We start from the raw sequence: 14,062 nt of genomic DNA, 5'->3' as shown, positions 1-14,062 counted from the left end.
AGCCAAGTTTCCTTTAATATAACCCTTCACACAGTAGAATGTGACTCAGGACAAGACAATGGATAAACACATCATTTTGGCAAAGGAGTTACAGGAAGCAACTCGATGGAAAAATCATAGTCTGTGGGAGGACAATACTTGAACTTACAGAACACCTCCTGAAAATCTATGTTACGTCTTAGAAATTTTGAACTGTCCCAGTAAAAGTGTAGAGTGAACAGGGGCTTGAAAACAAACAAGACCAGAAACAAGAATGATAACAGGAAAGCAATTCCCTACTTGTCCAGTCAATCACAGGAAAATACAGGCGAGCCAGGGGGAGATTCAAAATAACAGGGAACTGTGAAAGGGGTTAAACAAAGAATAACAGCTTTTCCGAGTGAATGACCCCAACAAACAGCAATGTAGGACTAGTAACAGCAGTCACTAACCCTTACCCAATCAATTTATCTTCAACCCGGAACCGTCAATACTCATGAACCGAGATGAGCGAGGGCAATGAGGACACACACATCCAGCAAGGAGTTGATGCAGAAGTGCTGAGTGTTTTTATTAAAATAAAATGAAAAAGCAAACGGTGTTCAAAAAGTGCTGTACTTCCAACTTTCAATAAATAATTATCCATCCATCTGTGTGAAGGTGGAGGTTAAAACAATCCAATAAATAAATATCCATTAAAAACGAACTTAAAATCACAAGGCAGGAAATGTTTCTAAAAAACTGACTTCTCCTCTGCTTACCCCAGATGGGATCCTACAGCCAGAGGAGACATCCTGCTGACAGGCATCACAGGCTTGGGTCACTACTGCCAACCTGGGCTCCCATCTCCTTTGTCTCCCACTGTCACTCCTCAGTCTTACACGGGAGCTCCCTACGAGCATCAGGTCACTCCAGATACCCCAGGAAATGCTCATTTTGAGGTAGCCCTCTTCACCCACCACTAGTGTCTGCCATATGCACCTTCAAGGGCTCTCCTCCCATCTGCCTGCCTCCTTTCCTCAGCACACCAGTGGCTCCCAATCCACCCATCTCCATAATCTTTTCCCCATTTAACCTCTGACTCTCTTATGCTGTTCTGATTCTTCGTCTTTTTCTCTACTTTTCTCTTTTCTGACCTCTCTGCCATTCAGGCTCCTTTTACAGTATATTGGCTTGATTGGGTGCAGATGTGACCTTCTCCCCACTCCAAGGGATAAATGAGGCACCTGACTGATTAGTTGCCTTTGCACGTGAGTGCACAATCACCCAAGTACCACAATCAACCCCCTGAGCAGCACCATTATGTGCCCACCTGCACCCGATCTGAGCCTGCACTCTCTTGGAATGAGTTTATTTGTTTAAAATCTTGCTATGCCACGGACCTCTTATCACACCCAAGTGTCTGCTTTGCTTGTTTTGTCACATTAGGATACAATGAAGGGAGTAGACTACACAGATAAAGGAAAAAATAATAGGAAAACAACAAAAAGAGTTAAGCACAGTAATACCTTGATTATCTGTCACTTGATTAACCGTCCGTCTCCATTAACCCTCAGGGCAAAAAAACAAAAAAAAAGCCACCAGCACTTACCTATCCCTACTGCTTTGCGGTACGCTGCAAGGTGTGTACATTGGAACAATTCTCCCTTGTGCTAGCATCCAGTGTACTTCACCAGCACTATGTGTCGTGTCGCTTTCAAAATCAAATCACAGTGTCAGGTATGTATGTACCTTCAGTTTTAATAGAGTTTTGTAGCATTTTTTCTGATTAATCTACTATACATTGTTATGGCCAATAAACATATGCTTGAGGTGTTGGAAATGTCACAAAAATTTGTAATTACTAAAATGTTTACGAAACAGTGAAAATGCTTCAAGTATTGCTTCAGTGTATGGAGTAGGAACAACAACAGTTAACGATATAAATGGAAACCACTGATGGTAATATTATTCTGTATTAATGTTAATGTTCTTCTGCATTGTAATTTTCTTTTTAAATTCTGTTATGTTATGTTTTGTTAACGTATTGTGACATGCAGGAAGCTTGTGATGTGCTGTGGGGGAGCAGAAAGGGTATAATGAATGCTGTAAGTGATGAGACTGGGTAAAGGGCTTCTGTTCTGGTAGGGACGGACATGAGTGTCATGAGAAGTTAGGAGAAAAAGGAAGGTGTGGCTGAATGAAGTTTTGAGTAGAGAGTCAGGAGACGATAAGCAGGAGAGTTTGCTGTATAGAAAAACACAGAACATGGGTGGCGGAAGATAAACTGTTTGGTAGGGAAAGCTTTCTTTGAGCGTTTTGGTGGTGTGTTCCACAAACCCAGATAAACAAGTATAAGACAGGGCACCATTTGTGATGGAACAAAGACTTCATGTAAAACATAGAAAACTTCGGTACCTCTTAGTTATGTTTGCTTATCACACTGGTCGGTAACAATATTACAGTACTGTATATGAATTGATTCATTTTGTTGATACTGTATTATATTTTGTTAATATAATTTTGTTTTGTAAATAAAACTAATCTACTGTATATCATTTTTAAAGTAGTTGTTCTGTTCTCCATCTTTTCTCTTAACCTTCACGGCCTCGGTCCCGACCACTGACAGATAATCGAGGTTTTACTGTCCAGTATTTCTAAATGTCTTATAATATAAAAATCATACTGCTGTGTTTTTCTAAGTGCAAATTAAGAGAAGACAAAAAAGACCAGCTAATTAAATGCTATCACTTACTTATTGTGAATTTGGTTGGAACAAAAATCTGCAGCCACAGGGGGTCCCCAGGACCCCCTTTGAAAACCACTGCACAGAGTTAATAATAATATTTGTGATTCTTTACAGCATGATGCTAATTCATCACTCAATGGCTCAATAGAGTTGTTCGAGCACAACACTATAAATTGTTTCATTACATGTCACCCTGAACCTGACACAGGTTTGACAGTAATTGCATAGATTTCTGAGCCTGAGGCACGCTCAGGGTTAACAATAAACCGATTAAACAATGGGATTGAAAGCAGCAAAATTTCATTTCACTGAATGAATTTAATGATTTGGCAGCAGTACGATCTTAAGAAGGAGCCTGGCGATGTAATACAAAATCTTCTCCTGCTTCAGGTTCATTGCCTGCTTGTCTTGCTTCTAGTTCCTTCATATTCTCAGAGAGCTGTGAAAAGAGAAAAAAGAAAAATAATTAGAGTGGCTTCATTTCTAATTTTTATATTAAAAGAAACTTGTAGTCATCAATTTTTGAACTTGTGGTTTCCATTAGTGGCTATATTCTATCCTGGCAACATGGTAAATCCTTAAAATGAAGAACAAAACATTTTTGGAAAATATATAACTAATTAGGATCATGTATGCACTGTTAGGTTGTTTTTGATATTTTATTTTTTTAATACAGTGTTCCATAGTGCCATCATCTCTGGTGCCAATTTTGGCTTTGTGGCTGCAGCACTGAGTGTTTGAGAGAAGAAGAAGAGGCAACAAAAATGTTGCTGTACTAATGATAGGCCACCTAACACACCCACCCTAATTAAAATGAAACAAACAGTTCTTAGCAAGTGCAGATCCTTTTTTCTAGAGATGATAAAATAATCGAGAAGAAGGGAGAAATGCAAGCAGCTGATAAAATTATAAAAAAAATTCCTCCAGGCATGTATTTTATGTTTGTAGCGGTCTCACTAACAGGGTTTGCTTGCCAGATGCTTCATATGTATTTCCTTGGGTATTTTAATATGGATAGTATGCCTTGATGAATTTGGCTCTCTATGCCCTTAAGGGAATTACCTAGCATTATTTAGGAAAGGTCCTGTGTAGGCTGATCAGTGGAAAAACTAATAACAACAAGAAAGTGGATGGTGGAGAAGAGGAAAAGGTAAGGAAATCAGTGAGGAGCTTGGTGATCTACAAGTCTATATTGAAGAGTCAAAGTGGCCTGAAGAAATGGGAGTGCATTAAAAGGTGAGGAAAGTGGAAGTCCTTTTAAAAGAGATATCTCTTTAGACACCCGAACAAAATCCCATGTAAGACTCTCTGGTAGGCTAATAACTTTATTCTTTTTGCTGGGGGCTTGTTACACCGGAACACTTCCAGTTCATTGAAGTTGTTCATACTCTGGTTATTGCTATTTCTGTTTTTCATGTTTTGGTCTGTAATGTAACTGACAGGGGGAGGCTATGTGTTATTTTGTTGTCTTGCAAAAATAGTGAATTGGTGTGCTTTAATACATTACCATTTTTCATAAGTTATTGTGGTGAATGTGTTATCTTTCTCAGATGTAGCGTATGGAATAATTTAGGGCTTAATACTCACAAATCTTTTAAGAGAAAACATATATCGGCATTAATTGTCCTTTATGTGAATCAGTGACGTTTTCTAGGTTAGTGAAGTGCGCCAAGGGCGTTACATGTTGATGTCAGTTTTTGCAGCAAAATGAGAGGAGGATCTTAGGAGCTACAGAAGTTATTAAAATCAACTTCTTTACAGTCAAAATTCTAGACGTAAAAAATTATGAGTAAGAGCATGCAAACCAAACAAAAGAGAGGTGGAAATGAAGAATTGTATTAATTAATTCATTTTGAATGCTGCATTCCATTTGAACTGGAAAGTCAGAGTTTTCAAGTAGAACTCCCCCACAAGTAGGATTTTCTACTTGGAAAATCAGGGCTGGTCTGTCAAGTTCAAGTTTGTGCAAGTTCAGATCATGACATCAATCCAAAATGGTAACGTATACTACAAATTCTAGCGACAGCTGTAGTGTTATACTATTTATTAGACTAGAGCTGCTGATTAACTGTACATACTGCATCCCTGTTGTTAGTCATTAGCACTAAAACATAAGTAACACGATAATTATATTTGAATACTAACCCTCACCTATTCTGTTTCTGTTCTCGGTACCCAAATGTGGCAATTGGTGCCACGGCCCACCTGCCAAGTTGTTTGCCTGCCTATGGTAAAGTCATCCCTGATGGAGGATCACAGGAATCATGGGAAAAAGGGGTCCTTTCATCGGAGCAACGTTTCAGCCGTGGAATGACCAAATGGGGAGGCAGCTTGATGGATGAGGTCTCCAGGACTCTAAAAATATCCAAATCTTATTATGTGATATCATCTACTGTTAAATTCTGCTTCGTACTTCTAAAATCTTTATTATTATGTTGTATTAAGGAATTGTTCTGTTCTGTGTATTGTATTGTATTGACCCCCTACTTTTGACACCCACTGCACATCCAAACTACCTGGAAAGGGGTCTCTCTTTGAACTGCCTTTCCCGAGGTTTCTTCCATTTTTCTCTACAAGGTTTTTTGGGAGTTTTTCCTTGTCTTCTCAGAGAGTCAAGGCTGGGGGGCTGTCAAAAGGCAGGGCCTGTTAAAGCCCATTGCGGCACTTCCTGTGTGATTTTGGGCTATACAAAAATAAACTGTATTGTATTGTATTGTATTAGAACTTCCATCTATTTGTGTCCCATAAAATCAGTTGTACGTTCTATCGGTTGCTACAGTGTTTGGATGCTCAAAATACAATGCTATTTAACGCATTGTTCATTTGTTGTCTGTACACTGAAAGAGCAAGCACAACAAATGTTTTCCTGGAGGCATCAGTATTCTTCTTCCTGAAACTTTAACTGGAACGCGTTTAACTCAGGGGTGACATCATTCCCAGCTCCAACATCCAACTTCCGAGGTAAATGGAATGGATCATAAGCCTTTTGTTTTGCATTTGGATTCTTGGCCTTTTGGAGTCCAATGAATATTCTTCACAAAAAATGAGTTTGTCTAACTACAGATGATGGTATCAATCCAAAATTGTAATCTACAATGCAAACAATGTACAATGTACTATACTATTTATTAGCACTTCTGTATGTGTGTGACTCATTAACTCAGTTGTACACATAATAATGTCCAACTTCTATCTGTGGACATATGTTAATCCCTAAGGGGAAATTGTCATTTTGCATGATCTTTGTGGGTCATAGCGCAGGGTAAACCATTGTACAGCACCCCTGGACCAATTTTCAGGTTAAGGGCCTTGTTCAATAGGATCTACCAGAAATGGGATTTGAACCGGCAGCCTTCCAGATACCAGCACAGATCTGTAGCCTCAGAGCCACCACTCCGCCCAGCACAATGATACAGCTGGAGAGCTGGACCAGAAGACATGAAAAAAGGTAACCGGAACTTTGAGGGAACAAAAATTGGGTCAGAGGTTAAACCCAATAAACTCCATTTCATGGTGGCTGTGTAAATTCCATGAACAATTTTTTGTAGACTAAATTGATGGCTTGCGTTTTTAGATGAATTTTTGATTGCATTAAAGAATTTGAATACCAGCACAATGGGGACAAAAGTGCCTGATTTGAACCCCACTTCAGTGAGACCGAGTGAAGATTCTTGGCTGCATAACAAAGATGAGCATACAGCACAGAAACCTGTTTAGGTTAAAAACTGACTGAAGATGTAAAATTAAAAAAGATTACATATAATGGGGGAAGAGGACAAGGTGCTATATGGTTTGAAAACTGTCTTTAGCTCTCAGGTAAAGAAAAAAAAGTAGAGGAAGACCCTAAGAATTTAGAGCAAAGGTTGTGAAATGAAAAGAGACCAGACCCCCCTACCAAAAGAAAACCAATGACAGACCACCAAGTGAAGGAAATTGAATGACCACAGATACTTAGGGCATTTTTGTAAAAAATTATAGTCTACTTGCACCAACATCCTGTAAAATGTCCCCTTCGATCTCAAAAAGCTGCAGTTCCCAGTGATTCTGTGTTTTCCAGATAAACATCACTAGTCAAACTACTTCTCTCATAGACTGCTTCAGCTGAACAATGATGGTACAAGGAGGACTATTTGTAGAAACCAGTGATGAGCGACCTCAGCTGAATTCACTTCACCTCCAGTGTTTCTGATAACGCCAGAAACATCTGCCAACTACTGTATGCTAATTATCCATCCATCCATTATCCAACCCACTATATTCTAACTACTATGTCACGGGGGTCTGCTGGAGCCAATCCCGGCCAAGACAGGGTGCAAAGCAGGAAACAATCCCTGGGCAGGGTGCACACACTCACACCCCCACACACCAAGCACACACTAGGAACAATTTAGGATCGCCAATGCACCTAACCTGCATGTCTCTGGACTGTGGGAGGAAACTGGAGTACCCAGAGGAAACCCACGCAGACATGGGGAGAACATGCAAACTCCATGCATGGAGGAGTCAAGTCAATTCTAAATTGCACAGGTAACCAGTGTAGTGACATCAAAACTGGAGAAATGTGCCTAGTTAAGAGTCTAACAGCTGCATTCTGCACTACTTGTAATCGATTGATGTCTTTTTTGGGTAGTCCTGAGAGAAGTGCATTACAGTGATCTAGTCGACTGAAATGAAAAGGGTGAGCTAATTTTTCAGCATCTTGCAGTGTTGTTATAAGAGGTCTAACTTTTGCTATATTTCTTAAGTGAAAAAATGCTGTCCTAGTAATCTGATTAATATGCGATTTAAAATTCAGGTCAGAGTCAATAGTTACCCCTAAATTCTTTACCTCCGTCTTGACTTGTAATCCTAATGCATCAAGTTTATTTCTGATAACCTCATTGAATCCATTATTGCCAATCACTAAAATTTACAGAAATTACATTGTTTTGAATTTCAGTCCATTTCTATGTCTTGTTCTCAACATTTCTCTAAGTGTTGGACCAAAGTCTTGGCTAGGTCTTAGCATACAACTATACCATCCCAAGTGTTATAATATTTATTTAGCTCCTTTCTACCATGCAAAGCTATAATTATTTAGCTCACTGGTGTTTAAACTGATATATTTTTGTTGCCAACAAGTAAAAATAAATGGCAAGTTTGGAATTTACATAAAGCATATCAATGGATTTTGTGGCCTTTACATGCACCAGACATTTTCATATTCAGTTTAGACACCTGCTTTTTCGTCTTGTCTATTTTCCTATTTTTGTTTATATTATTGGCTTAGTTATTCACTCATTTTCTGAATTTGCAGGGTCCATGGGGAGCGAGAGCCAATCCAAATGGTAGCAGGCACAAGAGAGTGACTAACCAGTATGGGGCTCAAGTTCACTGCAGGTTACACTCATTGCACTAATTCACTTGGAGAGGACTTTGAGGTAAAGACTGTAGGCACCTAAATCTGTTATAGCATAACATTCAAGATGAAGTATTTTATTCACTATATCAGCTCTTCTGGTATAAAAGATTTGTTCATCAAAGTAATATTTCTGTTAAATATGTAGTCTTTTTGTGAATCATAACTGAGACAATGCCTACTTGTAAAGGGGCATTTTAATAAAGTTACGTATTCATTTTCAAAAGCTGCTTTTTCCTGGTTAGGGTTGTAGGGAACAAGAGACTACCCCTTTCCAAACAAATGCCACTGCAATATTTAAATCAATAAAGCTGCCATTGTTAATTAAATGTAATTATCATGTAGTGCTATAGAACTGTCATATTTCAGCCAGCATTTCTCCCCTGAATGGAGTTCAAAGTTGTGTGTTTTGTCTAATTTTTTTTTATCAATTTGTATAAATGTTTCTTTTTTTTATTATGTACAGTGCATCGGGAAAGTATTCACAGCGCATCACTTTTTCCACATGTTGTTATGTTACAACCTTATTCCAAAATGGATTAAATTCATTTTTGTCCTCAGAATTCTACACACAACACCCCATAATGACAACGTGAAAAAAGTTTAGTAGAGGTTTTTGCAAATTTATTAAAAATAAAAAAAATGAGAAAGCACATGTACATAAGTATTCACAGCCTTTGCCATGAAGATCAAAATTGAGCTCAGGTGCATCCTGTTTCCCCTGATCATCCATGAGATGTTTCTGCAGCTTAATTGGAGTCCACCTGTGGTAAATTCAGTTGATTGGACATGATTTGGAAAGGCACACACCTGTCTATATAAGGTCCCACAGTTGACAGTTCATGTCAGAGCACAAACCAAGCATGATGTCAAAGGAATTGTCTCGAGGCACAAATCTGGGGAAGGTTACAGAAAAATTTCTGCTGCTTTGAAGGTCCCAATGAACACAGTGGCCTCCATCATCCGTAAGTGGAAGAAGTTCGAAACCACCAGGACTCTTCCTAGAGCTGGCCAGCCATCTAAACTGAGCGATCGGGGGAGAAGGGTTTTAGTCAGGGAGGTGACCAAGAACCCGATGGTCACTCTGTCAGAGCTCCAGGAGTCCTCTGAGGAGAGAGGAGAACCTTCCAGAAGGACAACCATCTCTGCAGCAATCCACCAATCAGGCCTGTATGGTAGAGTGGCCAGACGGAAGCCACTCCTTAGTAAAAGGCACATGGCAGCCCACCTGGAGTTTGTAAAAAGGCACCTAAAGGACTCTCAGACCATGAGAAACAAAATTGTCTGGTCTGATGAGACAAAGATTGAACTCTTTGGTGTGAATGCCAGGTGTCATGTTTGGAGGAAACCAGACACCACTCATCACCAGGCCAATACCATCCCTACAGTGAAGCATGGTGGTGGCAGCATCATGGTGTGGGGATGTTTTTCAGCAGCAGGAACTGGGAGACTAGTCAGGATAAAGGGAAAGATGACTGCAGCAATGTACAGAGACATCCTGGATGAAAACCTGCTCCAGAGCGCTCTTGACCTCAGACTGGGGCGACGGTTCGTCTTTCAGCAGGACAACGACCCTAATCACACAGCCAAGATATCAAAGGAGTGGCTTCAGGACAACTCTGTGAATGTCCTTGAGTGGCCCAGCCAGAGCCCAGACTTGAATCCGATTGAACATCTCTGGGAGAGTTCTTAAAATGGCTGTGCACCGACGCTTCCCATCCAACCTGATGGCGCTTGAGAGGTGCTGCAAAGAGGAATGGACGAAACTGGCCAAGGATAGGTGTGCCAAGCTTGTGGCATCATATTCAAAAAGACTTGAGGTTGTATTTGCTTCCAAAGGTGCATCGACAAAGTATTGAGCAAAGGCTGTGAATACTTATGTACATGTGATTTCTCAGTTTTTTTATTTTTAATAAATTTGCAAAACCTCAAGTAAACTTTTTTCATGTTGTCATTATGGGGTGTTGTGTGTAGAATTCTGAGGAAAAAAAAATAATTTAATCCATTTTGGAATAAGGCTGTAACATAACAAAATGTGGAAAAAGTGATGCACTGTGAATACTTTCCGGATGCACTGTATATTATTCTTTGTGTTTATTTGATAAGGTCCCAGGTGTTTTGTGGGTGGTTCCCCAGGGGAGAGGGCCACCTTCCAATCACTGTCAGGAACTGCCCTCTTCACTATTTATTGAAGTGATTTTAGGAGTCCCAAGTCACGACAAGAAGCCCCTATCCTTGAGTGATACATACTAAGACTTACCACAGATGCCTGAAACTGCTTATAGTAGCAAACTCTATATATAAGCATTTTTTTTTACATACATACATATGATGAAGTTCACTTGATAAATTATGGACAATAAGACATTATCAACATTAAATAATATAACATTAAAATACATTATTATACTTATGCTCTCTCTCTCTCTTGAATGAACAGGATTCTAACGTTTTAGCTTAATCCTCAAGGGATGAAGAAACAATGAAAATGATCTTGCACACACACACACACACAGAGTTTAAACACATCTTTACATTTATTTCTTAAATACTATCTTAGCCTATTGTGGGTACTCAACAGCTTCTTCGTTCTCCATGGTTTTCACCGATGGGAAGCACTTTGTGGCTTCTCTTTGGGTTTGAAGAACTGCCAACATCATTGCATCGACATTGGCACATTTATTAAGCTAAATTAAGAGTTATCTTCACATCAACACTGAAATAATGTGGCAATGAATGCAGGCAGAGAGAACGTCAGCGGCTGCTTTATGCAGTACTTGATGCGTCAGCATGGAGAAAATGATGTGAAGAACAGGGGCATGTCTCCATGCTACTAGTGCACCCTGGGGTTTCGATGTGTGCTGCACATGTAATATGGCAATTCTTTATTTTTAGAATTTTCCTTTAATATATTTGGGCCCCAGCAAACCGCGGAAATCAAATCCACAGGCATGTGGTTTCTTCTGTACTATGTCATGATAATTACAGAATAAGATTAAATACTTTGTGATTTAAAATATTTCACAGAGGTTTGTTTTAACCTCATGATTTGAACCCACATGAACTCAGAGACACAAGCAGAGGTAAGAATCATGAATAATTTAAGACTGGCATTACCAATTTTGGTATTCCTGAAACACGTCCTTAGCTTAAAAAGTCACTGCCAAAATATCAGTTTCTTTTTGACTGAGCCTCTTTTTGGAAATTAATTTTCTGGGCCTTGTCTTAAGTGACACCCCAGAGCTGTCTTCTCATTCAGTTCAATCAAAGAGCTATAACTCAGTGACTGGATGTACAAACCTCAAAGTGAAAACTGCAGTACCATTTGCAATCAGAAGGTGCAATCACAGTGACAGAGGAGAAGATTTGCAGAACAAAGAAAGAAATGTGTGCTGAAGATCTTTTCATATGCTGGAGAAAGCTGTCCAGGAAAGGAACAAAGCATCACCAACATCAAATCATAAGTACACCAACTTTGATAACAAGAGCTATTAATTGTAATTTGATAATTAGGGAAAAGCTAGCTACTGTATTATGGCACTGGTATCGCTGTCACTTTGTGAAAGGTAAGTCTTTAGCTGTTATAGGTTTCTTCCTAAATCCAGTAGGAAAGTTCAGAGCAGCATCTCACATACACACGTATGCAATAGAGAAAGTGAAAGTATTTAATATAGACTTTCGTTGATTTATGAACCTTGTTTTCATATTTTTACTGTCCAGGCAGGAAAGCAGAACAGAGATCTTTCATATTTACTAGAATAAGAACAGTGGTTAATTTTTTTGTTTAATTGCACCACATATATTTATTATGTTTCCCTTTCTTAGGGATTTCTAAATACATGCAATTCATTTTTCTGTAATTGGTTTTCTTATCTTGAGTCATTTTCAGCTCTTTGAAATATTTTGTGTCTATACGTGCCATTATTTTCAGCTGTGTTGCTTGTGGTTGCAAGGTGAATTGCCAACCCATGACATGTCACTAGCACAGGGGTCTCCAACTCCAGTCCTGGCGAGCTACTGTGGCTGCAGGTTTTCATTCTAACCCTTTTCTTAATTAGTGACCAGATTTTGCTGCTGAGAAACTCTTTGTTGTAATTGTAATTGGTGCACAACTTAAGACTCTTTTTTCCTTAACTAGCAACCAAACAATACCAAGACACAAAATGTAGCAACACATAAAACAACTTGCATCCAATGGTGAAGTCCTCAGTAATGTTGATCTGCTTAGGTCCACAAAACATTTTGACAGCGCTCTTAAAAAGAAAATCAACAGTTTTGGAAATATCTGCCATGGCAGAATGAGCACCATGGAATTAAATAACAGGCATAATTAACAATGAGAACTGGCATCAAGTTAAGAAACTAAATGAAGGTTGGAGTTTGAAGCCCCAACTTAGTTGGTCATCTATTGGCTCACTTCACATCAAATTAATGTTTAGGTGCCATTTAAGGAAAAAAGAATTAATTCAGCAGTCAGAGTCTCAAGAAAAAGTCAATTAAAATAAAGGGAAATTACTAATTAAATTAAATTAAATTTTCAGCCACAGTAGCTCTTCAGGACTGGAGTTGGAGACCCCTGCACTAGCAGGATGGTGTAAATATTGGTGTCACTCATCTCATATTGTCCAAGATTATAGATTTGCAGTAGCTTTGCAAGTGCTGTTGGGATTTTTCTTTTGATTATTTGGCAAAAAATATTTTTGATTTTGGCACACAAATTGATTTAGATGCACGATTATTTTGACTTCCTGGTAGTTGACCTTAGCCTGTCTCTAAACACTAATTCAGTATTTATCCATCTTCTAGTCTTCTTGGCTACCTGTCTTGCCAGTCAGTACAGTATGAGTCTGGAACCCTTTTATTTAATGATGAACAAATGTAAAGTCTACACCCTCTACAGATATGAATGAGGGAACAGCCAATCTGCTTCTCCCTCGTGCCTCCAATCTTATTAAACAAACTTAAGAATTCTGTTATTATTTTATCCTTATTTTCTGCCTTTAGTATGTGGCCACCCTTGTCTCCATATAAGATAAAGCTGCCATAATCTTCTTTCCAGTTCTTAGTTTACCCAACACTTACACAGGAAAAGCCATTTTGAACCCCATCTAGGTTTTGTTTTCAGGCTTCCCCCAGGGTTAGGACAAGCTGTAAAAGATATAAGGACACCAGATTTCAGAACTATCCTTTGCACCCCGGTTTCTGTACAAATCTGGCCCCAAATATTTAATAACACTTTGAATGTGAGGTATGAGTTAATTTGTATCTCATTGAGTCTGTCAAAAGCAACCAACAAGAGAAGTCACATCTCAGTGTAGCACCACTATATATGCAGCCAGCTTGCTGTCGAGCTTTGCAACCACATTTCAGTTACATATTTTGTGGTATTTTGCGCATTAAAACACTGTAGCAATAGATAGAGGTTGGACAGTACTGTGTGAATGACTGATTTCATGGGACACAAATAGACCAAAGTGCTAATATTAAAATTATGCAGATCCAGGCGATCTGGATCTGCATAATTAGATCTGGACCACCCTGTACTGTCATGAGTAGAAATTTTGTTGTTTTTGGGTCAGTTTGGATTCCACAATTGTGTCTTTGTTAGATTATAACCGTGAATGCTGTAATGTCTGACTCCTCTTAGTTCAAGGCGGACAGTTCGTACTACTTAAATTATGAATAAAAGCCAACAAAGTCTGGAATTAAATAACAACGCTTTGATTCTCTTTTGTGTTCAGCTGCACTTCCTTTCTCCAACAAGCCTCACCCAAACACCCACCTGCAAAAGCAAACGATACTCCATTTTCTACTGCAGTAAGTAGAAGCAGCACACAGCATTGTCTGGGTAAGTAATGTCTACTTTGTGTTGCTTCAGTCTGTTCAGATATTTCATTTGCTCTGGGATTACCATACTTGCTCTGAGTCGACAGGTGGCACTTTTAAGAAAGTTGTAG

Source organism: Polypterus senegalus, chromosome 6 (assembly GCF_016835505.1).
Source record: "Polypterus senegalus isolate Bchr_013 chromosome 6, ASM1683550v1, whole genome shotgun sequence".
Taxonomy (NCBI): Eukaryota; Metazoa; Chordata; class Cladistia; order Polypteriformes; family Polypteridae; genus Polypterus; species Polypterus senegalus.
This window is presented reverse-complemented; position numbering follows the sequence as displayed.